This window comes from Cotesia glomerata, linkage group LG6, assembly GCF_020080835.1.
Source record: "Cotesia glomerata isolate CgM1 linkage group LG6, MPM_Cglom_v2.3, whole genome shotgun sequence".
NCBI lineage: Eukaryota > Metazoa > Arthropoda > Insecta > Hymenoptera > Braconidae > Cotesia > Cotesia glomerata.
The window spans coordinates 1,648,739-1,675,448 of record NC_058163.1 but is presented as its reverse complement, the minus strand read 5'-3'; the positions used below and the strand labels follow the sequence as shown (position 1 = coordinate 1,675,448).

The 26,710-nt window shown below is 29.3% G+C and overlaps 1 protein-coding gene across 2 annotated transcripts in view; it reads left to right on the top strand.

Annotated features, from left to right (window-relative positions):
• Nucleotides 1–26,710, top strand: part of LOC123266876 — an 82,326-nt gene that overhangs the window by 33,301 nt on the left and 22,315 nt on the right. For both annotated transcript variants that reach the window (XM_044731317.1, XM_044731316.1), the window contains one exon: nt 8,470–8,552. The gene's annotated coding sequence lies outside the window, so the exon portion shown is untranslated. The remainder of the gene's footprint in view (nt 1–8,469; nt 8,553–26,710) is intronic.

Sequence of the window (26,710 nt, the reverse complement as noted above, 5' to 3'; positions counted from 1 at the left end):
TCATCCAATCACTTGTCATTTCATCTACTGGTAACAAGCATTTTATACTTTTAATCATTTTTTTTTTGGTACTTTCCCTGGTCAAAAGTAAAGTTTTTATGGCTCATATTAGCCCTTGTGATGTCTACTTTGATGTTCAAGAATTAATTTCAACAAAAAAGTCCTCGTTCATTAAAAAAATCCCGAAAAACTGAAGTTACACCAAGAAATCATCAAATTTCGATAAAATGACACTTGCCAATATTCAATAATTTTTTTCTTGATGATCATGCAATCCAAATTCAACTTATTATACATGAAATTACTCCTCAAAATCTCCTCTACAAGATAAAATTTAGAGATTTTGAAAAAAAAATTTTTTTCACAAAAAAATCCCTAAAAACTAGTCAGCGATCTAAAAACTAGGGAACTCGGCTAATTGGTCATAAAAAGTACTATGTAATTAAATATTGTAAAACGTCGTAATATTAATCATGATTACAGTAAGAACATAAAGAAAGAATGAAAAAAAATAAAATAACGATACATCAGAAGTTAAATGAGCGTAGCAAATAAATTTAATTAGTAGTATAATATTTAGAGTGGTTACGGGTCGTGGTAGAGCATCGTCACTTGAGGGGTTTTATTGTTACATATACAATTTTAAATGCAAGTATGTACGTAGAAGTAGGTATTGTTGCTAAAGTGTTAGATCTTTTAAGAGACTAGTGTGTCGGAGAGGAAGAGGCGGTACCTAAGGCAATTAGCGCATTATTTTTCCGTCGAGACGGTAGGCGCCATCGGCGTGAAGATTCAAACGATAGCTCTCTTTCAAAAATGCTCGGCCACGCGGTGAAGGAAGTTAGAAAATAATCCAACCTTTACCATTATTATTCTTGTATTATGTGTGTTAAATTGCTAAGAATTCGCGGTTGGGGTCATTACCACACGCACTTTGCTACTTTTATTTTATATCATTTTTATACGCTTCTCCAAGAGGAAATTCATTTGTACTGGCTTATTCCTTCCTTTTTTACTTCCTTTATTACTCCAGAATAAATTTAAATCATTAAAATTGATATTTTCTCCAAATTAATCCTAAATAATCCCGAATTTCTTCAAAAAACTGCTTTTTTGACCAAATTACCCCCAAATCACCCACCAAAAGACTTTTTTCCAGAAATCATTGATCCGTTACCTCCAGTACACTCCTCTGAAGTTTTCTACCCAAGCAAAAGTGAATCTAAATGCTAAAACCCCAAAAAAATCCTAAAAAATGCCGAATTTCTTCAAGAAACTGCTTATTAGACCATATTACCCCAAAATCGACCTCCAAAGGACTTTTTTCCAGAAATCATTGATCAGTTACCTCCAGTACACCCTTTTGAAGGTTCCTATCTAAGCAGCAGGGAATTTGAAAGCTCAAACTCCAAAAAAATCCCAATTAAAAAAGGAAACTGAATCGGTTTGACGGAAAAAATGGTCATTTATTAATCTTGCTCGCTGTATATAGTAAGCAATGATTTGTACTCGATTCTAAAACAACATTTGTTAAGTTAGTTACGGTACTACGTTTCTAGTCGTCTATAGATCTCTTCGTAGAATCCGGCTTACGTTCCAGGATCCTGTTCGCGTCGTTTCGTGTCACCGCGACTAGTATCGCTCCTCGTTAATGCTCTCACTCATTCTATTTCTATTCCCTTTCTATCCAATAGCTGACTATTTTATCATTATTTTTATTTTTATCCCCGGTGTTATTTATTCTCTCATACTCTTCATTAATTTCCAACTAACGATCTAGACTATCTTTTATCCTTTAATTTAAACTTTAATCCGCTAACATAATCATAATCGAAATGATTATTATAATTATAATTGCAAGGATTTATCCGATAAATAAAATTAAAATAGTAAAAAAAAAAAAAAATTGGTTTTATTTAACGATTACGATCTACTGAACCAGAAATTCTGGTTCCGCGACATTATTTCCGGATACATCTGGATTATCATCTCGAGTTTTCGAAATCGATGAACATGGAAGGAGAGTAGATACTTTGTTGCAGATCGAATCCACATCGATTGAACACTCCTACATATGTATTGATCTAGTTCTTCCACTCACGATTTATATTTATATATGTCGATGATTTTCTTGGCCTTCTACTCGAGAACTCAAGGTATAAATTATTAACACGATGACAGAGGGTGCTCCCGCCCTCATAGAAATGTCTCGTGATACTTTCAAATAAAACATTATAAACGGTATTTTTTAGTTATTGTTTTTATTTCTTACCAAAGGTACGTCCTAACAATTTATTTTAACCGTAGGCAATGACTGTAAATCAATGGATTTGGCAGCTAAATAAAAATCTTTAATTATTCTGTCAATCGCCGCACAAGAAATTGCTAAAATACTTTTTTATCGAGCCTTGAGGGGACAGTGACACATTACCTCGGTTTTAATTATTTTTTTCCACTTCCGGTGGCTTTAAATTCACTTCAAGGGCGTCATTTTCTTCCTTGTGATGTCTGCTTTGATGGGGTACTGATTAAAATATTCAATACCCGCATTGTAGTTGAAAAAATCCTAAAAAACTAGATTTACATGATAAATTTCAATTGTTTGATCGTGATTTTTTTTATCTTTCTGTGGATGAAAATCAACTTGTTATAGCTCATTCTCTGTATAATTTATAAATTAATGTATAAATTAATCTCCTGCAAGTCAAAATAGTAAAAAATTCGATTAACACCAAAAAAATCCCAAAAAACCAGAAAAAACTGCTAAAAACGCCGATTTTTATGTTTTAACCAGAAATTTTTGGACTGAATGATAAATTTCTAGAAATAATTGATCAGTTACCTTCAGGACATGCTCGACAACAAAGTTACTAAGTGAAATATAAATCCGATGCTCCAAACCCAAAAAAAATCCCAAAAAACCAGAAAAAACTGCTAAAAACACCGATTTTTGGCTTTTAACCCAAAATTCTTGGACTGAATGATTAATTTCTATAAACCATTGATCAATTACCTTCAAGACATGCCTGACAACAAAGTTACCAAGTGAAATATAGATCCGATGCTCTAAACCTTAAAAAAATCCCAAAAAACTGCTGAAAACACCAATTTTTTACTTTTAACCCGAAATTTTTAGACTGAATGATAAATTTTTAGAAAACATTGATCAGTTACCTTTAGGACATACCTAAAAACAAAGTTACTGAGTGAAATATGAATCCGATGCTCCAAACCCCACAAAAATCCCATTTCAAAGAGCCATAAACCTGAAACCGGAGTATTTCACAAGAAGTGGGTATTTTCTGGGACAAAAAGGTAAATCCCGACGGTTCGACTTTCTCTGAAATGTTATTTTTTGCATGTATTTATTTACATTGCCCATAAACATCTATTTACATTGTCGTTAATCTTTAAACACGGTAAATGAGATCACGAAATAAGATCACCGATGATACAATACAGCTCTTTCGTGTATCCGAGTTTGAGTAAGTGTACGTCGGTGTATATAGAGTTAAGGACGATCAATATGTTATAGGGAACCGTTAGGATTTAGATCGAGTCTGGGTTGGGATCGTGGTTTATGCAACTACACTAAATCAAATATTAAGCCAATAAAGATACTAAAACAATCATGATGATGATGATCACCATCATCATCATCATCATCATCATCATCATGCTAGAGATCTCTGATTACTCTTTATGACGCTCTTGAACTGGAATTTTTATTATCTTCGCAAAAGACACGGTTGATAACCCGGAAACAGCTTTAGCGCTCCAAAGAATTGGAGTGTAAAAAAATTTTATTGGGTCTGAAGGTTACCTCTCTGAATATTTTATAAGGTATCATATTATTCTTCTTTTATTGGATCAGAATCAATTTTTTTTTCTTAATTTTATTTATCTTTCTGATTACATATAATGTTGTGGATTTTCCTGTTAGTTGTTATTATTTTTATTATTATTCTTTAAGACGAGTGTCCAAGAGGTCGTTGCGATGGCGCCAAAGAGATCGGATTGCGTCATTGTCCGCTAACCACGACGCGGAACGTTGTTCGGAACTTAAACTCTATGTATATATATATATATATATATATATATATATATATATATATATATATATATATATATATATATATATATATATATATATATTTGCATAATCTCAGAGTTTGAATCAAATTGCACGAATGAAATGCGAAGCCCTTGAGATCTCTAAAGCTGATTGCAGAAAGGGCGCGTTGACATTTTTAATTAAATACTTACTGTTTAAGCTACTGTTATAAACTTCTTTTCATATGCTTCACCGTTATGAAATATTTGATCATTTTTTAAATTGGTTATTTTTGGGTTTCTGGAAGTCAGAAATTCAATTGGTATAGGTCATTTTATTCCTTGAAATCTCTACTTTGAAGTTGTATTACTAATTTTAACAAAAAAAAAATTTATTTATCAAAAAAATCCTAAAAAACTATAGATACCTTCAAAAACTGTCGATTTCGGACAAATTAGGCTACTTTGAATTTTCAATCTTTTTTTTCATAACTTTTTATTGGTAAAAAAACTTTTTGTTATAGATCATTTTGTTCGTCAAGATGTCTACTTTAAGATCCTACCATTTGCTTAAACGAAAAAAATTTTATTTATCAAAAAAATCCTAAAAAACTATAGATACCTTCCAAAACTGTCAATTTCGAACAAATTAGACTACTTTCAATTTTCAATCTTTTTTTTCATACCATTCCTTTGATGGAAACTACTGTTGTTATAGATCATTTTGTTTGTTAAAGAGTATACTTAAAGGTAAAAGCAATTATTTAAACAAAAAAAATTTTTTTCATAGAAAAAAACCTAAAAAACTAAAAATACTCTTCAAAACTGTCGATTTCAACCAAATTAGACTACTTTAAATTTTCAATCTTTTTTTTCATAACTTTTTATTGATAGAAATATCTTTTGTTATAGATCGTTTTGTTCATTAAGATATCTACTTTAAGGGCCTATCAATTATTTAAACAAAAAAAATTTTATTTATCAAAAAAATTCTAAAAAACTAAAGATACCTTCCAAAACTGTCGATTTCGAACGAATTAGACTACTTTCAATTTTTAATCTTTTTTTTCATATCATTCCTTTGATGAAAACTACTCTTGTTATAGGTCATTTTGTTCGTTAAAGAGTCTCCTAAAAAATAGTACCAATGATTTAAACCAAAAAAATTTTTTTCATTGAAAAAATCCCAAAAAAGTCCCCTAGAATTTTCCCCAACGAAGCTGAAACCTCCTTAAACATTGATATCGCGAATATTACACAATTTTACGGTAGTAAAACTCGAAGTTGATCTTAATAATAGTAGTGTAACATTGTTGGCTCATCACTCGGACGTATCCAGCAACCAAATCTCCTCTTATACAATTGAAAATAAAAAAAATCGCTGAATGTAAATGAGCTGGTGAATGGCTCTGCGATGCGTGGCGATCAAGGTAGAGGTCGTAGTACTCGTTATATTACACCAGAGTTATTTCCCGCCATTCCATTATATTTCTCATATATATACAATATTTTTAACCTTAACTTTTATTTAAACTGCACGCAAGAGCGCCTTCCGTGTCGACTAGACGCACTTTCGAAGTCACTTTCGCACAAGGAATCGAGTGCATCGACGGGTTTGTCCATTTAAATTCAAACTAAATAAATAAATATATTAATTTATTATTATTCCAGGCAATTTACTTACATAAAAATCTAAGATAGCGATTGTAAGAAAAAAAATTTTAATATTTAAGAACTAGTTTAATCTAATCAAACGATAAATTAATTTTACTTTCTATTCCGGTTTACTGCGACCTATGGTAAACTCTCTAGGTCGGGGTTGAGGAATTTATTTATCCTCATGTCGACGACCTCTGCTTAACAATAATATATTTTTTTATTTATATTCATGTCTCGTTATAATACCTTTTTTTCCACGGACGTATGTAATACATACTTTAGTCTTATGACTTTCAATTTAGTATTACGTCATTATTGTTATTATCGCAGACTCAACTTTCCCACATTTCATTTCCCTATTGACGTCATGCGATGTCAATTCTAATGCTTTTTCATAAAATCCGCCAAATCGCTCGAAAAATTGAGATTTATTGCGATCAAAAAAATTTTTAGGCATCATTCCCTCCTTAAAGAAGCCTTTGTTAAGACACAACTACAAATTTTTTCAAAAAAAATTTATTTCATCGAAAAAATCCTAAGAAACAAAACTTATTTAGAAAACATTGCATATTTCTGTAGAAATGATGATTTTTAATTTTTAACAGTGATTTTTTTGAGGTTCCTATGATCGAAAATACTCTTATTATAGTTCATTTTATTCGCTAAGATGTCTACTTTGAAGTACATTTATTAATTTTAACCAAAAAAATTTATTTCATAAAAAAAATCCTAAAAAACAAAAAGTGTTTTCAAAAAATTGCATATTTCCGTAGAAATTATGATTTTAAATTTTCAACAGTGATTTTTTTGGGGTTTCCATCATCGAAAATACTCTTATTATAGATCATTTTATTTGTCAAGGTGTTTGCTTTAATATACATTTATTAATTTTAACAAAAAAAATTTATTTCATCATAAAAATCCTAAAAAACAAAAGTTGTTTTCAAAAAATTACATATTTCCGTAGAAATGATAATTTTAAATTTTCAACAGTGATTTTTTTGGGGTTCCTATGATCGAAAATACTCTTTTTATAGATCATTTTATTCGTTAAGATGTCTACTTTAATGTACTTTAATTGATTTTAACGAATAAAATTTATTTCATCAAAAAAATCCTAAAAAACAAAAATAAATTTTAGCACACATTTACTTCGAATTGCATCAGAGTTAATTTAAAGGTAAAAAATATTTGAAAAAAACCCACGATCGTAATTCCACGTCTTGGATTTATAAATTTATTAACTGAGTTTGGTAACAAAAATGTTTGAATACTCCGTAATTTAATTTTGTTTTGTAAATAAAAAATTTATATCACGACTATTAAAATAATTTGTTCCCAAAAATCCGGAAACGCTGGAACGAGTTTTTCGAGGATTACAAAACATGTCATTGACCCGCGGCCGAGCGAATAAAACTCGATCTTAAGGAGTTCAAAGAATAAGCTGAAAAGTATTAGGGATAAATGGAACCTAAATGATCGAGGGTTGTTTATTTTTAATTTTTGATAATAATCGAGGTTATTAAAATAATTAAGCGGACAAATGTCTCGATGCAAGGTGCATTTATTTATTATTAGTATATATATATGTGTACAAATAAAATGACAATGTAAGTATATGGTCTGAAGAGTATAAAGAGACATGTAAAACGGTTTAGATTCAGTAGATAATCTAACCTTCGTCATAGTTTGCCGAGCACGACGCCGGTTCCCTCTTTACTTATTTTTTACGGCGGTCAGGATATTATGCCTTGGTTTTTATGGATCTTATTTTTCCACGCATGTGTTTCACCTGCATTAACGCACTCTCTTTAAGGCTGCTTGTAACATGGAGATGAGCTCTCAGTAAAAACTTTCAGAGCTAGAATCCCTTTTTATTTAATATTTATTTATGTTAACGAGGATAAAAATGTTTAAACTACATATTTATATAAGGCTTTTCGTTCGTTGGAGCTTCGACTCACCTGTAGAGTCTTTTATATTATAAGTAAACTATTTTTTTATAATAAAAACTCCGACTTCCATCGAAACAGGCTTTCGTTGATTTTCAATGTTTTTTTCTATAACGTTCCACGCATCAAATATAGTGTTATCAAACATCATTTTATTTCTTAAAATGTCTACTTTAAGACTGTATACACAATTTTACTAAAAAAAATTTTTTTTCCCAAAAAAATCCCAAAAAACCAACAATACTTCTCAAAACTGTGATTTCAAGCAAATTAGACTACTTTTGATTATTAATATTTTTTTTCATACAGTTTAATGAATGAAATATAATATTGTTATACATCATTTTGTTTCTTGAAATGCCTACTTTAAGGTTATATATATGACTTTACTAAAAAAATTTTTTTTTCTCAAAAAAATCCCAAAAAACTAAAAATACTTTCAAAACTTACGATTTCAAGCAAATTAGACTACTTTTGATTTTCAATATTTTTTTTCATATAGTTAGATGGATGAAATATTATATTGTTATACATCAATTTATTCCTTAAAATTTTTACTTTAAAGTCATATATATGTCTATAATGAAAAAAAATTTTTTCCCCAAAAAAATCGCGAAAAACGAAACTAACTTTCGCTAAAATTCACACACTATAAATTCCCACTAAATTACAGTCTTAAAAAATGAGCTTAAGTACCGCGTTGAATCCTTCTATAGACATAAACAACAATTACAGAATATTAACCAACAATCTCCATAGTTACCAGAAACGCTAAATTACAATAATTAAATCTTTAAACTTCCAGGTCCATAAAGAGATTCATCACGTCTTATGTCAGTAGATCGAGCGAGCCCCAGTAGCACGCTCGAAATTGCATCAAGCTTTAACGTAAGTTTATTATTATTATTATAATTATTATCATTATTACTACTATTATCATTATTATTATTTTAATCATAAACGTTGATATTTAATTGCGGATGAAAATTCTCTCAACGTTTAGTTTGTTGCGTCCTCGAGGGCACGTTTGTAGTTAACGACCGTTTCTTACAAGATTTATGTTCTTCTACACCCTGAATAAATAAATAAATAATTAATAACAAAAACTTTAATTCGTAATATATCAACACGTTATTCATTTAAACAAACGCGATAATTAAAAACTATTTTTTTTCCTTTAATAAATCCCTGAAAACTGAAGATAATTTTCAAGACTTACAATTTCCGATAAATTAGACCACTTTTGATTTCCAATCTTAGATTTCATATTGATCCTCCAATGAAAATCCACTTTTTTATACCTCATTTTATTCCTAAAAATGTCTACTTTAACTTAAATTTATTCATTTCATCCAAAAAAATTTTTTTACTAGAAAAAATCCCGAAAAACTAAAGATACTTTTCAAAAATGACGATTTCGATCAAATTCGGCTACTTTAAATATCAAATTGTTCCTTTCATGAAAATCACTATTATTATAAATCATTTTATTTGTTGAAATGTCTACTTTATGGTACATTCATTGATTTTAATGAAAAAAATTTTTTTAATTGAAAAAATCCTGAAAAACTGAAGATACTTTTCAAAAATGACGATTTCGATCGAATTCGGCTACTTTAAATTTTCAACCTTAAATATCAAATTGTTCCTTTGATGAAAATCACTATTATTATAAGTTATTTTATTTGCTGAAATATTTACTTTACAGTACATTTATTGATTTTATTAAAAAAAATTTTTTTCATAAAAAAAGTCCTAAAAAACAAAAGTTACTTTCGAAATCTTCATATTCCGACAAAAATAGACTTTTGAATTTTCAACTTTAAATATTAAATTGTTCCTTTGATGAAAATCACTATTATTATAGGTCATTTTATTCGTTAAAATGTCTTCTTTATGGTACATTTATTGACTTTGATAAAAAAAATTTTTTTCATAAAAAAAATCCTAAAAAACAAATGTTACTTTTGAAATATTCATATTCCGACTAAAATAGACGTTTGAATTTTCAATCTTTTTTTTTTATATTATTCTCGGGGTTAAAATAAAACTTATTATGCATAATTTTGTTCGTTAGAATGTCTTCTTTAAGCTCCATAAATTAGTTTTGTAAAAAAGGGTCTTATTCATCAAAAAAATCCCGAAATTCGAATCAATGCGTTGGTTTTGGCTTGAGCAACATTTATGGGACGAAAAAAGGCAAGAAAGTGTTTCTACCTTGAAAGTAATCAACGTATCTAATAACTCAGCTTTACAATGTAATTTAAATCAATCTCTCAGTACCGTAGATTGAAAAAAAGTTAATTAATGCAACGATAACTATAAACCCGCATTTAAATTTATCAAAATGAGGGAGATCTCGTGTTCGCGGATGGCATTATCCGCGAGTATGCGGCTCTCCTTGGGAGAAGAGGGGAGGGGGTTATTACACGCCTTGAAGGCAATTTCGGTAAGATAAGGAAGCGTTAGCAGTTACATCTCATCTAATGTACCTTGACTCAACTCTGGTGCAGGTACTGGAATGAGTCTCGAGCTCGGAGATGAAAATGAGGGCTATGATACTACACCAGGTATTATACGAGCTGGATTACAGGCGGCATTTATTCGTTATCCGTTTAATTAGGCGCGAGACGTCAATGGTCTATTGAGCATCACTATTTTCTCAACATGCAATTTTTTTTTTTTTTTTTTTTTTGTATACCGTGCCAAGTTCCATACCAAGTGCTCAATAATGTACGCGTGAGCGTTAGCCCCATGAATTTAAATGCTAAATGGGCGGGATGAGTGGAGTTGAGAGATTTATTGAGGATACGTGATGGCTTGCTTATCAAAAAAAAAAAAAAAAAAAATTATTGCTATTAACGATCGCTTGACGAGTAAATTTTAAAGGGAAAATTATCTTTATTGCTCGTACAAAAAGGTTTATTTATTAAGCGGTAAATTGGTATCAAGATTTAAGAAATTCAGAACTATTGATCGTTAACGATAGATCGAAAACTTGATAATTTCGACGGAAACAGGCTTCTTTTATTTTCAATATATTTTTTTATAATGTTCCGTTTATAGAATATAATATTGTTATAGATCATTTTGTTCGTTAAAGAGCCTACTTTAAGCCAGTGTCAATGACTTTAACAAAAAAAATTTTTTTCATTGAAAAAATCCCAAAAAACTGATGAAATTTCAAAAAATGATGATTTCGACGAAAATAAATTTTTTTTAATATTCAATATTTTTTTTTATACTATTCCGTTTATGAAATATAACATTATTATAGATCATTTTTTTTTTTCAAAGAGCCTACTTTAATTCAGTGTCAATGATTTTAATAAAAAAAAATTTTTCCATTGAAAAAATCCCAAAAAACTGACAAAATCTCAAAAAATGAAGATTTCGACCAAAAAAAATTTTATTTAATATTCAATATTTTTTTTTATACTGTTCCGTTTATGAAATATGACCTGATCATACATAATTTTGTTCCTCAAAGAGTCTTCTTTAAGACACAGCCAATAATTTTGATGAAAAAAATTTTTTTCCCCAAAAAATTGACGAAACTTCTCAAAATCGGCAATTTCAACAAAAATAAAAGTTTTTTTAAGTTCATTATTTTTTTTCTATTATTCCGTTGGTAAAATCTAACATTATTATAGATTATTTTGTTCCTTGAAAAGTCTCCTTTGAGATAGTGTCAATGATTTTGATGAAAAAAATTTTTTTCCCCAAAAAAATCCCAAAAAACTGACGATACTTTTCAAAATCGGCGATTTCAGCAAAAATTAATGTTTTTTGAGGTTCACTATTTTTTTTCTATTGTTCTGTTGGTGAAATGTACTATTATTATAAATCATTTTGTTCCTTGAAGAGTCTTCTTTAAGACGCTGCTAATGATTTTGATAAAAAAATTTTTTTTCCCCAAAAAAATCCCAATTAAAGTACCAACCCTATAAAAACATATCGAATTAATGTTGTAATAAATGTTTGTGATTTCTATAAACAATTCCAAGTTTCTCTCATGAAAAATAATCTCCCTAAGTATGTACTATAAAGATTGAAGGCACATAAAAGTTTAAAAATGTTTTCCCGTGCAATTATTTATAATCTAGGATAGTAAATGCATAAAGAGTATATTAGAAGACACGATAACTATTTAAAACGGATGTCCACGAGGAAGTTTAAAGGAATAGCTTTGGTTGTTACACGTCGTAAAAATTTACGGTGTTTGCGTGTCAAGAAGTTCTTTTCTATTGTACGTTAACTTGAGTCACGAAGTCCCAGAGAAATAAACCCGACGTTATTTATTTAAATCTCGACTCGCGACTTTGGATCGCTGGAAAATAAAAAACACGTATAATATATATAAATACTAGTGCTCAACGAAACCGAACTTTATTATTAAAATTAAAATCGGGATTTAAAGTTAAATTCGGCTGATACTCTCCGGCAGATGATTAACTTAATATAAATTGCATGGATATAACGCGTAGGCGTTTAATCGGTGATTTTATTTCGGGCTTTCTACCTTTCAACACTCTTTTTTCAGGGGGTTTCTTTTTCTCTTCAATATTTTATCCCCACGATGAGTTTTACTGGTTAAAACACTCCTGGGCGACCGACGACGTCTTTAAACCGCAGACATGCCCAAAGAATCCGCTGATTGCCCTTTTTTATTTTTAGTCACCGCGCCCTGCAGTGGCGTCACTATAAATTATTGCTTTTAATTATTTAAGATGAGAATTGTTTCCTTTAGTTTTTCCGTGATAGCTGTTCATAATTCTTTTCGTTCGACGAAAATACTTTACAATTATAAATACAATAAATTTAGTGGAAAAAGCATTTTTAATCCAAAAAATCTTATAAATTAAAAGATACTTTCCGGAAATTTCAATTTCGAACAAATTAGACTACCTTCAATTTTTGATCTCTTTTTTCACAGAGTTCCGTTAGTGAAAATAACTCTTATTATAGATCATTTTATTCGCTGAAATGTCTACTGAAAGGTAAATTCATTGATTTTAATGAAAAAAATTTTTTTATAAGAAAAAATCCTAAAAAAGTAACAACACTTTGCAAAATTGACGATTAGACGAAATTAGACTACTTCCAATTTTCGATCTCTCTTTTTATACAGTTACGTGGATGAAAATAACTGTTGTTATAGGTCATTTTATTCATTGAAATGTTTACTTTAAGGTAGTATCAATGATTTTTATAAAAAAAATTTTTTTATAGGAAAAAATCCTAAAATAGTAACAACACTTTGCAAAATTGATGATTAGACGAAATTAGACTACTTCCAATTTTCGATCTCTCTTTTTATACAGTAACGTGGATGAAAATAACTTTTATTATAGATCATTCTATTTGTTAAAATGTCTACTTTAAGTTAGTATCAATGATTTAAATAAAAAAAGTAAATTTCCTAAAAAAAATCCTAAAAATATTGGAAGCAATTGATGAAGAAAAGTAATTAAAAGTTAACGAGACTGAAAGTAGTTAGCAGTTAGCCAAATAAAAGTGAGTGCATTGACCTGTTACCGGGTACCCGGTACCGGGAAAATATATAAACATATATAAACAGTACTACGCCACTGCTCTTCTCTCTATATACTATATAGTATATAGTATCCCGAGAGTGCATATACGAAAAAAGGAGGAATTAAATAAAAAGAGTATCATCGGCGAACACTTTCCAACCAAGTCAACGTTCTAACCGCGTTTCGGGCAGCGTACCTGTATTCTGTATACGTACCTGGTTGTCCGTGTGTGTATTTGTGTATATAAAAGATATAAGAGTGGGGTAGCTCCCGAAGAGGTACCGACTACACAACCACCCGTTGTATTTGTTGTGGTGGTAGTGGTACTAGTACCTGTACCTGTACTGGGCACGTCCTTGGTCCGTGTCAGTGGCATAGACCATACAGGGTTTCTTCAAGGTCGCACCAAACGAACCTCCCCGAACTCATCCGAGTGTACTCACCAGTTACACTACCTTTTATTTATATTACCTTTGCTTAACTCTAACTTAACTCGCTGGATTATATCCTATCCCTATCAGTATTCCCACTGCAACCCGATCCAATTCAATCCAATCAAACTTTTCTTATTCTTTACACTCTAGTACACACAAACCCACATTAATATATAGATATATATGCGTTTATATGTATGTATTGACGCGTTTTTTTGTATACTTTAAGATCTTGCCATTGATTTTTGTAAAAAAAAATTTTTTCATCGAAAAAATCCTAAAAAACCAAAGACACCTCAAAAAAATCGAATTCGAAAAAATTAGACTACTTTTGAATTTCAATTCTATTTTTGATACGGTTCCGTTGATAAAAAACACCTTTATTATGCATCATTTTGTTTGTTGAAATGTCAGCTTTAAGACCCAGCCAACAATTTTTGAAAAAAAAAATTTTTTCATCGAAAAAATCCTAAAAAACTAAAGATACCTCAAAAAAGCCAAATTCGAGCGAATTAAACTACTTTTGACTTTCAATTCTATTTTTCATACGGTTTCGTTTATAAAAGTCACCTTTATTATACATCATTTTGTTCATTAGAATCTCTACTTTAAGGTAAGCTTAAAAATTTTTTCAGAAAAAATTTTTTTCATCGAAAAAATCCTAAAAAACTAAAAATACCTCAAAAAACCCGAATTTGAAGAAATAAGACTACTTTTAATTTTCAATTTTATTTTTAATACGGTTCCGTTGATAAAAGTCACCTTTACTATACATCATTTTGTTCGTTAAAATGTTTACTTTAAGGTAAGCCTAAAAATTTTTTCAGAAAAAATTTTTTTTATCGAAAAAATCCTAAAAAACTAAAGACATTTTTTGAAAACGCTGAATTCGAGTTAATTAGACATCTTTTGATCTTTTATTCTTATTTTAGTATTTTCTTCATAAAAAATAAAATAATTTTGAATAATATTCTCCGTAAAAATGTATTATTTGAACCAGTATTGATCATATAAAAAAAAATGTAATTAATATCAAAAAAAGAAAAAAACAAAGCCGCAAATTGACAAGTTAATTCCGTTGATTGAACCGGGATGAAATACAACCGTTATATATTAATTCATAACACGCGATCATTTTTTTTGAACAAACATGAGGATAATTAAATATTTATATTTATATAACAAATATTATTTATCAACGGTTCAGTTGAGACAAATTGCCACCTCGATTTTTTCTCCCAGTGACCTCCACCCCGCTCTTTATTACCGTGAGCTGTCTATTTTATTCTTCAATGTTTTAAATGATAAATAGCCGTATGAGCTAGACAAATTTGATTTAAAATTTTTAAAACGTATTTTTTTAAATTACTAAAACTAATTAATCTTGCAAAAAAATAATTTACATTGTTATTTATTTTTCTAACGCTCGATTAACGGAGGTTCCTTGTTATGAAGTATAACGGTGACGATTGCTGAATCTATTTGGAACAATTATTCTCCTGTTTAGCTGATCGATCTTTAGCTGTTTGACCAACTTGTTATTTTATCTTGATCTACGATGACTATTCAATTTGTTATAATATAAACGTCTTTAACTTCTTATTTTTTTTTTTTTCGATACTAACATTTTTTATGCTGTCAATAATCTGTAGATCATTGAATCATCTTAGTGCAAAAAAACATTATTTTTTTTTATTTAAATGATTTAATTTACTTCCGGTGGTGCGAAATAAACTTTTGTTACGTCATTTTCTTCGTTGTGACATCTACTTTAACAAAAAAATTGTCTTAATAATAAAAAAAATTTTGGTATTTGGAAAAATCCCAAAAAACTAAAAAAAAAAAAACCGCTAAAAACTGCTTTTTTACAGAAAAAAATAAAAAATTTAGGGATCAAATAAATAATTCTTAGAAATCATTGATCAGGAGCGTTCAATATATCCCAAGTAATGATTTAATTGAATTAGAAATCAATCGGAAGCTCCAAACCCCAAAAAAATCCCAAAAAACTAGAAAAAAACAGTAAAAATAGCTGATTTTCGGAAATATATGTACAATTTAGGGACCAAATGAATAATTCCTAAAAATCATTGATCAGGAACCTTCAATATATCCTAAGCAATGATTTTGTAGAGTTTAAAATTAATTGGAAGCTCCAAACCCCAAAAAAATCCCAAAAAACTAGAAAAAAACGGTAAAAACAGCTGATTTGTGAAAATATATGTAAAATTTAGGGACTAAATGAATAATTCCTAGAAATCATTGATTGGTGACCTTCAATATATGCGCAGTATAGGTGTCAATAATTGAGGCTAAGGTATGTCAATAATTAGATCAATCAGCTTCTTAACCTGTCAATAATTGGTGTATCCGGATAATCTATTTAATTATTTAAAATTAATTAGTAAATATCAGTGATTATCATTATAAAAAAAGAAATTGATTAGTAAAAACATTACTTGAGACATTACCACAAACAAAATTCAACGATATTGATATTTAATTGCTTAAAAAAAATCAAATCATAACTTTGTCTCTTATAGTGTCAATAATTGGGGCTTTTACCTTAACTAATAAAATTTTTTTTCATTATTTAAAAATAAAAATGACAATTATTCTCGAGGACTAAGAATTCAAAGAGAACGCGGAAACACCAATAACTCTTGCCGCGATCCAGCATCAGCTAGTTATTTATTCGACTACTTAATCTCGACAATTTTCTTCTTGTCTCGTTTTCCCTCACTTTTATTAAAAGTTAAAATAATACTTGTATTAAAATATAATTTTTAAACCGTTAAATAATTAGATAATCTAACGGTAAATTGAAAAAAAAAATTATAATTATTAATTATTAACGATATTTATAAATAATAAATTCAGACATCAGACATTTGATCTCTTGTAGTTGATTTTTTTTTAATTGATAATAATAGTGGTGAAATTTAAAATTTGTTGCATGCACCAGGCTAATAATTAAATTCTAACGGTCGATCCAGTCTCGATTTTTTTAGCAAGTAATAACTGAATGGAAGGTGGAGCCGTGTATAATACCACGACAAAAATGGCTCTAGCTGCGAGTATTAACAATTGTGACCCCGTGAACTGTATATCTGAGTTATGGTGATAATAATAATGATGATAAGTACGTGCAGAAGTGTACAAGAAGCCACAATTAATCGTATAAGGACCTAACGGCTCGTTATTGATTGAGTGGTTGATATTTTCACGCGATTTATCATCAGCTTTTGTAAATAATTGACCGTCATTTTTCAATTAATTTATTTCTAGGATATTTTTGAGCGTAGATAGTCTCATTGTGTACCAAAGAAGATAATTGTAGAGTTTGACATCAATCGGAAGCTCCAAACATAAAAAAAATCCCGAAAAACTATCAAAAACAGCTATAAATGGGTTATTTTTGAAAATATACCCATAATTTTGGGATCTAAAGTAAAATTTCTAGAAATCATTAATCAATGGCCTTCAGTACATCCCCAAGAATGAATTTACGGAGTATAATATCAATCTGAAGCTTCAAACCCCAAAAAAATCCCAAAAAACGATCAAAAACAGTTAAAAACAGCTCTTTTTCGAAAATATGCCTATAATTTTGAGATTAAAAGTAAAATTCTTAGAAATCATTGATCAGTAACCTTCAGTACATACCCAAGAATAAACTCACGGAGTATAAAGTCAATCTGAAGCTTCAAACCCCAAAAAAATCCCAAAAAACGATAAAAAAATTGTTAAAAACAGCTGATTTTTTAAAATATGCCTAAAATTTTGGGATTGAAAGTAAAATTTCTAGAAATCATTGATCAGTGACCTTCAGTACATCCCCAAGAATAAACTTACGGAGTTTAAAGACAATTTGAAGCTCCAAACCCCAAAAAAATCCCATTTAAAATGTCTTATCTCTGAAAACTTACAAAGAACTGTATCAAATTTTGCTTAAAGTCATGTAAAAATAAAATGCGGAAATAATCAGCCCGTTAGATCCATAAGCGCGTAAGTAAACAAAGCGAAAAAAAAAGAAATATATAGTAGGAGGTAGGAGGTTATAGTTTGTTCCCGAGAAATATGTCGCGGCAACGGTAATAGCGACACGTGAACCCCGGTTGGTTAATCGCGTCTTGTTTATTCTCAGGCGTATTTTCTCCCTCCGGTTAAATTCTGGTCTTTCTTCTCATGATCGTCATCGTTAGAACCGTCTATCCGTCTAACCGTCGGTGTTCGGTGTATGTAGTCCTACTACTGGTACAACTACTCGCTACTCACAACTCACAACTCATTGGAAGTAGAAGGAGACGGATCGTCTACTTATCCAAGTACGTCGATCTGTGGCTCTTTTACTTACTCAACTTAACTCTTATCCGGTTCTTTTTTATTCCTAACACTCTACTCATTTTTTATATTTTTTGCCCGGCTTAGACCCAGGAATTCCGCAATCATTTGAGATTCCGTAAAGATACGCATGTACTAAGGCTAAGACTAACACTGGATACTATACATATAGAACCCACTCTGTTCACTTGTTAATGTGTTTGGTATAAAGAAAATATATATAATATGAGGAAAAAATTATGTTAAAAGACGCCGTTGATTATTATTATCTCAGTCTCAGGTCATGTTCACACGAAACCTTCACTTTAAAATTAATTATTTATTCACTAATTATCATTAATATTAATCATTTTTACTGATACGCTTGTATTCATATAAAAATACAAATTTATATTAATATGGATCCCTTATTAATTAGTTTACACCGTTTTACTGTTATTTATCGTAGATAACGACTTTAGAATGGGATTTTTTTGGGGTTTCAAGCTTCCAATTAATTTTAAACTTTGTAAAATCATTGTTTGGGATGCCTAGAATCATCAGCTTATTCTTATTTATCCATACTTATTATTAAGTAATCAATATTATTAAAGTTTATTAATAATAATTTCCATAAATGATTAATTACTATTAAAATTTAAAAATTAATTTAAAAATAATTTATTTAATCAGAAGAGTTCAAACTCTTACAGTTAATTTTTTAGTTTAAAGTAAAAAAAAAGGCGTGATAGCGCTGTCGACTGGCTGTCAATATGAGATTCAACTTAAAAATTATCAACTAGTTATTGACACCCATTATTTAAATATTATAAAGGAAACAATTAATTTCGATCATTTAATTTTATAAATTTTTCATATATTGTTAATTAAAAAAAAAAAAAAGATCATATAATTAGATGAAGAAATTAATTTAAACAGCATTTAAAAAAATTGCTTTTCTAACCAAAGTTGTTAAGAAAATAGATGCTCGTAAGGTTTTAACCGGTGATAACTTTATTTTTTAATAATTAATATTTAATATTAACTGACAATAATTTTTTTCAATTTTTTAATTAATTAGAATTTAATAAAAATTTATATGATAGTCATTCTTAATACAGATAATTAAATATATTTAAAAATAATTTAGTGTGTCAATATTTAGACCCCTGTCAGTAATTGGGGCTTTTACTTTAAGAAATTTTTTGCTTTGAAAAAAAGTAATCTTTAAAGAGTAATAACAAAAAAACTGTCGATATAAAAACAAGGCGACTATTAATTTTTTTCTTTTTTTTTTGAGACAAAAATTTAAATAGACATTATTTATTGTAATAACCTCTTGGAGAACATGTAATAGACATATTATCTTTAGATTTAATGTAATCAGAACAGGATTCCTCGGAAGATAGCGGGCAGTTAATAAAAAAAACCCGAGTTAAGATTGAGTATCTCTAATTCTATGAGATTCTAATCGAGTTTATTTATTCAAATCACCGTGATAATTACAATTATATCTCGAAAAAAGCGATTCCAAACGCTGATTGAATATATATGTTATAAAACGATTGAATATAATTCGAGATAATTAGGGTCAGTGATCTTTAAAGATTCTAGTATTTAAATTTAAATATCCAACTTTTTTTTTTTTTTTTTTTTTTTCGCTATCTTTAATATTCATTGAATTATTTTGATAAATTTTTATTTATTTTTAAACCTCAGGATTAACATGTCCGTAACTAAATGGTACATTGAAAGTAAATGCAAAAGTGAGAAAGGAAACATTAAATAAAATAAGTAATAATAACAATATTGCAAGACCTTGAAAATACATACTCCGACACGCGTATATTACTCGTAATGTTTTACCCTCGCGCATGGATAATCGATTCGATCGTTAAATATTTTCCTTTTTACTTTATTCCCCATTTATTTATATTTTTTTATTCATTTTTAGTTTATTTATTCACTTACACACTTGAGAAAATTGATAAAATTATTAGAAATGGTTATTAGAGACGTTTTTTTTTTTTAATCGAAAAATTTAGGGATTGAATTAATTATTCCTAGAAATCATTGATCCGTGACCTTCAGGGTACCTCAAAAAATAAATTTGCCGGGTATGAAATCAATCTGAAGCTCCAAACCCCAAAATAATCCTAAAAAACTAAAAAAACTGCTAAAAACAGCTGTTTTTGTGAAAAAAATGCTTAAATTTGACAAGCAAATATAAAATTCCTAGAAATTATTGATCAGTAACCTTCAAAATGTCCCAATAAACAAATTTGTCGAGTATGAAATCAATAGATAGATCTAAACCCCCAAAAAATCCCAAAAAACTAAAAAAAAAACTGCTAAAAACAGCTAATTTTACGAAAAAACATCCAAAATTGATAAACAAATGTAAAATTCCGAGAAATCATTGATCAGTGATCTTCAGCATATCCCAATAAATAAATTTGTTGAGTATAAAATTAATCTGAAGCTCCAAACCTCAAAAAATCGTAAAAAACTGCTAAAAATAGCTGTTTTTAAGAAAAAAAATGCCTGAATTTGACAAGCAAATGTAAAATTTCTAGAAATCATTGATCAGTGACCTTCAGAATGTCCCAATAAATGAATATGTTGAGTTTAAAATTAATCGATAGATCCAAACCACAAAAAAATCCTAAAAAACTAAAAAAAACTGCTAAAAACAGCTGTTTTTAAGAAAAAACTGCCTAAATTTGACGAGCAAATGTAAAATTCCTAGATATTATCGATCAGTGACCTCCAGTACACTCCAATTAAAAAATCTACAAAGTTTGATAACACTTCGAAGCTCCGAACCCCAAAAAAATCCCATTTTAAACTTCTTATCTATAAAAAATAACAGTAAAATACATTACATAATTTTTAAAGAACCCGAAATCATTTCTAATTGGTAAGATGATGTAATTCAATTTTAAAAGTATAAACTAAGACGATAGAAGCTACTAAAGTAAAAGTGAGAAATTTTAGAGGATTGGCGGTGTAATCGTAAAACCATTAATCAACCCAGAAAATGTTATAAAAAAAGTTATTGAATTTTTTTAAATGTCTAGACGGAAATTAATAAAACCGAAGATTGATCAGCGGAATATAAATGATTAGATATTCGAGGAACCTTCTTTTGTGTGCCCAAATATCTTTTCACCTTTTTTTTTGCGGAGGTATGACATGAGTGACGAATCGTCTGGCTCAGGGCTCATCAATTTTATCATACATCTTATTCGTTCGTCCTTACTTTTTTGCCCATCATTTTTTTTCAGCCACAAATAAATTTTTTTTATTAGAAAGTAAAAAAGTTCATAAAAAACAGATCACAAGTCATGATAGATGTAATTGATATTGTCAGTGATCAAGTACAGTCAGAAAAATGAAATATGATGAGTATTTTTCGGCAAATTCAACCTTTTTCTTGAACTCATTTTGTTCTTTAAAATTTTCAACAGTGATTTTTTTGGGGTTTCTATAATCAAAAATACTTTTGTTATAGCTCATTTTATTCATTGAAGTATTTGCTTTAAAGTACAACCATTGATTTTAATAAAAAAAAATTATTTCATCAAAAAAATCCTAAAAAACAAAAGTTAATTACAAAAAATTGCATAATTCCGCAAAAATTATGATTTTAAATGTTTAACAGTGATTTTTTTGGGGTTCCGATGATCGAAAATACTTTTGTTATAGCTCATTTTATTTGTTGAATTATCTACTTTAAGGTACAACTATTGATTTTTACCAGAAAAATTTATTTCATCAAAAAAATCCCGAAAAACAAAAGTTATTTACAAAAAATTGCATAATTCTCTAAAAATGATGGTTTAAAAGCTTTAACAATGATTTTTTTGGGGTTCCCATGGTGTCAAAATTACTTTTGTTATAGCTTATTTTATTCGTTAAGGTGTCTACTATAAGGTGCAATCATTGATTTTAACAAAAAAAAATTATTTCATCAAAAAAATCCCAAAAAAAAAGTTATATACAAAAAATTGCATATTTTCGTAGAAATTATGGTTTTAAATTTTCAATAGAGATTTTTTTGGGGTTCCTATGATCAAAAGTACTTTTGTTATAGTTCATTTTATTTGTCAAAGTCTCTACTTTAAGGTAAATTCATTGATTTTAACAAAAAAATTTATTTCATCAAAAAAATCCTAAAAAACGAAAGATCCTCAACAAAAAAAAAACTTTTCCATCAAACCCACCTTCAAGATAGTAAACTTTCACCTTGTAAAAATAAAGCAAACCCTCGAAATCAAAGTTGTGGATCTATTACCTCAGAACCGGGGAGTCTGGAGCCAGGCTTAGTAGTATAGAGCTCTCCTATCCTCGGTTGAAGAAGGAGCCGATGTAAAACAAGAAGCAAGCGTGGATCTAAATATAGCCTTACTATAGAAAGTTGATCCTCCTCTGGGCAGTCGGCTCAACTCGAACCTCCACCTTCACTTGATCCCCCTACCAACTCCCACAATCCTTCTACCTTATCCTTCTTCACCTCGTGATGCCTATAACCGAGCACGACCTCCTGGCGATCTTCTTTTCCATGCATACCTACACCTTCTTATTTATTTTATTATTTTATCTCCTCGTTTTCGCCGGAACACAAAATCCGCGAGTTTGAGTCAAAGGTCGCGGGTCACTGTCTGAACAAACCACCGGTCAACCTTCACCTTAAACTTCTCACTCGCTCGGGAATTCTTTTATTTAAATACTAGGAAGCATTAACCGGAAGCTATCATATATTATTAGTTTTAGTTATAGTTATTATATATTATATGCCTGGAAACCGGTTGTTACTAAGAATTAACTATTTTATACATCACAAAAATTCAAGAAAAATTTTAGAGCTCGCTTGGATTGGAAATTTACCGAGGAATCGATTTAAGCAAAAAACGCAATCGTAAGTTCATTATTTCGACGATCGGTTCACCGATCGGCATCTTCCGGTTGAAATCGGAAATTTTTGACCCCGCCATCTGATAGAGCGGGAAAAATTACACATAGATCATCGATCTAAAACAAAGTTACCTTTCTGCCAAGGATCTTCTATTTTCTAGGATTTTTTCGGTGAAATAAATTTTTTTTATTAAAATCAATTATTGAACCTTAAAGTTCACATTTTAACAAACAAAATGAGCTATAATGGAAGTATTTTTGACCATGGGAACCCTAAAAAAATCACTCTTGAAAATTAAAACTAATAATTTACACAGAAATATGCAATTTTTTGAAACTATTTTTTGTTTTTTAGGATTTTTTTTATGAAATAAATTTTTTTGGTTTAAATCAATGAATGTACCTTAAAGTGAACGTTTTAACGAATAAAATGATCTATAACAAAAGTATTTTTTATCATGGGAACCCTGAAAAAATCCCTGTTGAAAATTTAAAATCATCATTTTTACAGAAATAGACAATTTTTTGTGAATAATTTTTGTTTTTTAGGATTTTTTTGATGAAATAAATTTTTTTGGTTAAAATTAATGAATGTTCCTTAAAGGAAATACTTTAACGAATAAAATGAGCTATAATAAGTGTATTTTTGACCATAGGAACTCCAAAAATATCACTGTTGAAAATTTCCAAAATTAAAAAACTCGAAATTTGACGGCTTTTTTCATCAAAACTGTCTAAAATTGAAGTGATAAATTCAAAAGAACAATTTTTTCTGCGAATGTTGAAATTCGAGGACGGAATTTAAAGCAAAAGAGCATCAGAACGGTTAATAAATTCAACAGGCTGGTTAATAACAAGTAAAATTAGTATGTAACGCTGGAATAAGCTAAATAATAAGGATAATTGAGGTGTTAAAGAGAGGAGTTCTTGAGTTCTTGGTGTTACAGTGTTAGTAGTACCGGCGTGAAGGATATAAAAAATAAAATGAAATAATTTTCGCTTTCGAACACTATACTACACGTTTCGTAATAAGCTGAACGGTAACAGCTGAAACCTTTGTGGTCTTCCAACCAGATCGATAAAAATAAATCGATGATCGGTGTTTTACCTTTTTTATTTACCGCGAACACTCTAACAAAGTTATCAACATTTTTTTTTCTTGATTTCTTTTTTTTTTCTATAAATCATACAAAAAATCGAGAGTGTAATTGTTTTTTAATTATTCAAAATAAAAGTTATTTGTTTTTAAAAGGAGTACAATAAATAACCAGTGAAAGTTGATGGAAGATAATAAAGTAGTAAAATATATAATGTATAATATATAATTCGTAATATAAGATTGGATTTTAATCTACTACTCCGATCATTTGATTGGTTTTATCAATATTTTATTGGATTTAGTTTTATTTTATTTTATAGGCGAATGGGGGAGCCCGTGTAAGAAGAAAAGTCAATATATACTCTAACAGAGTCGTAAACTCCCAACTTCGTGAAAATATTACATACTTCTTTAATTATTATTAGACGAGATATTGCTAATGCTTCTATATATTGATGCAATATAACTCTGGGCAGGTTTATTAATTAAACTCAGCGGGATGTCCATCGGAATATGCCACCCGTGAGATTGCTTCAATAGACTTTTCAAAAATTCTGCAAAATCCTGGAAAATAGTGTTTTAACGCTATTTTCCTAATTTTTAAACTTCTGTATCTTTGGAAATAATTAGCCGATTTTGATGGGCCATACGGCAATCAACGTTGTTTTTTGAGGGTAAAAGCAGGTGAAATTTGGCAATCGATCGATAAAGTAGTTTAAAAGTTGAGTCGAAAGCACCCATGAAAAAAAAGCCTATCTTTTGAGGTTTTTCAAAATTTATCACCTTAAATTGGTTCATTTCTTTAAAAAATAAAATTGCAATTTTTTTTGGGGGGCTTCCCATGGTCAAAAATACTTTTGTTATAGCTCGTTTTATTCGTTAAAGTATCTACTTCAAGGTATAACCATTGATTTTAACAAGATAAAATTTGTTTCATCAAAAAAATTCTAAAAAACAAGAGTTGTTTACAAAAAATTGCATAATTTTCTCAAAATGATGGTTTCAAATCTTAAACAGTGATTTTTTTGGGGTTCCCATGGTCAAAAATACTTTTGTTATAGATAATTTTATTCGTTAAAATGTCTAATTTAATGTAAATTCATCAATTTTAACCAAAAAAATTTATTTCATGCAAAAAATTCTAAAAAACAAAAATTATTCACAAAAAATTGTCTATTTCTGTAAAAATGATGATTTTAAATTTTCAGCAGGGATTTTTTTAGGGTTCCTATGATCGAAAATGCTCTTATTATAGCTCATTTTGTTTGTTAAAATCTGTACTTTACGGTCCTATGATTGATTTTAGCGAAAAAAATTTATTTAATCGGAAAAATCCTAAAAAACAGAAGATTGGCAGAAAGATAACTTTGTTTTAAGATAACTTTCAGCGATTGGCAAATTTGATCAATTGGATTGATGATCTATAACTAAAAATCATTCACTGATCTATCACTAATAATTTTACTTTTTCAACGGAACTGAAAAACATAATCGATAAGTTATCAACGAAACTAAAACAAAACAAATTTATATATTTTAATGACTACGTATTTATTTAATGGGATACACGACTACTAGATCACGTTTCAGCTACTTTAATTTATCCTGTGGTTGTATCAAACCTACTGGTAGGCTGGGAAACTTTCGAGGATTTCTACCAATCGATAAGTCATCTCGAGTCTCTGTGAGTAGAGGCGTCCCCGGATGATTGGAAAGGCCGGGGCTCTTGCTACGATTTAAACACGGAAATAACTACCAAAGACCAAAGACGTACTTACATACAGTGGGTACTCCAGAGTAACATCCTCAGCGAAGAACCCGCGGTCATTCGCCATTCCCATTCGTTTACCTTCTCTTTGACTTCATCCGTCCCACTCTCCTGTCTTCAACTCCTTAGACATTTAGCCGCAGTAATTAAGACCAGAATGAGTTACATTTCATTTTAATTTATTTTACTTTTTACCCAGTATACCCCCCCTCGCCACTCTCGACTCTCCAGGATCTCACTGTGTGAAAATATAATGAATATGCATGCCAGGCAACTCTTCACGCCCGTCTCCCACGCTTGGCATCCTCAAACAAATCATCCTATTTTTTTCTGTTTGGACATTACCGATTTTGTTACCGATCTTTGTATTTTCCGCTTGTTTAAGGCATCTTCCGGTGAAAATCAGCAATCTTTGACCACACTATCCAATAGAACGGGAAAAATCACTCATAGATCATCGATCCAATTGATCAAATTTGCCGATCGCTAAAAGTTATCTTAAAACAAAATTACCTTTCTGCCAATCTTCTGATTTTTAGGATTTTTTCAATGAAATAAATTATTTTTGCTAAAATCAATTATAGGACCTTAAAGTACATATTTTAACGAACAAAATGAGCTATAATGGAAGCACTTTTGATTATGGGAACCCTAAAAAAATCCCGGTTTAAAATTTAAAATCATTTTTACAGAAATAGACAATTTTTTGTGAAAAATTTTTGTTTTTTAGGATTTTCTTGATGAAATAAATTTTTTTGGTTAAAATTAATGAATGTACGTTAGAGTAGATATTTTAACGAATGAAATAAGCTATAACAAAAGTATTTTTGACCATGTGAACCCTAAAAAAATCACTGTTAAAGATTTGAAACCATCATTTTGAGAAAATTATGCAATTTTTTGTAAACAACTTTTGTTTTTTAGGATTTTTTTGATGAAATAAATTTTTTTCGTTGAAATCAATGAAT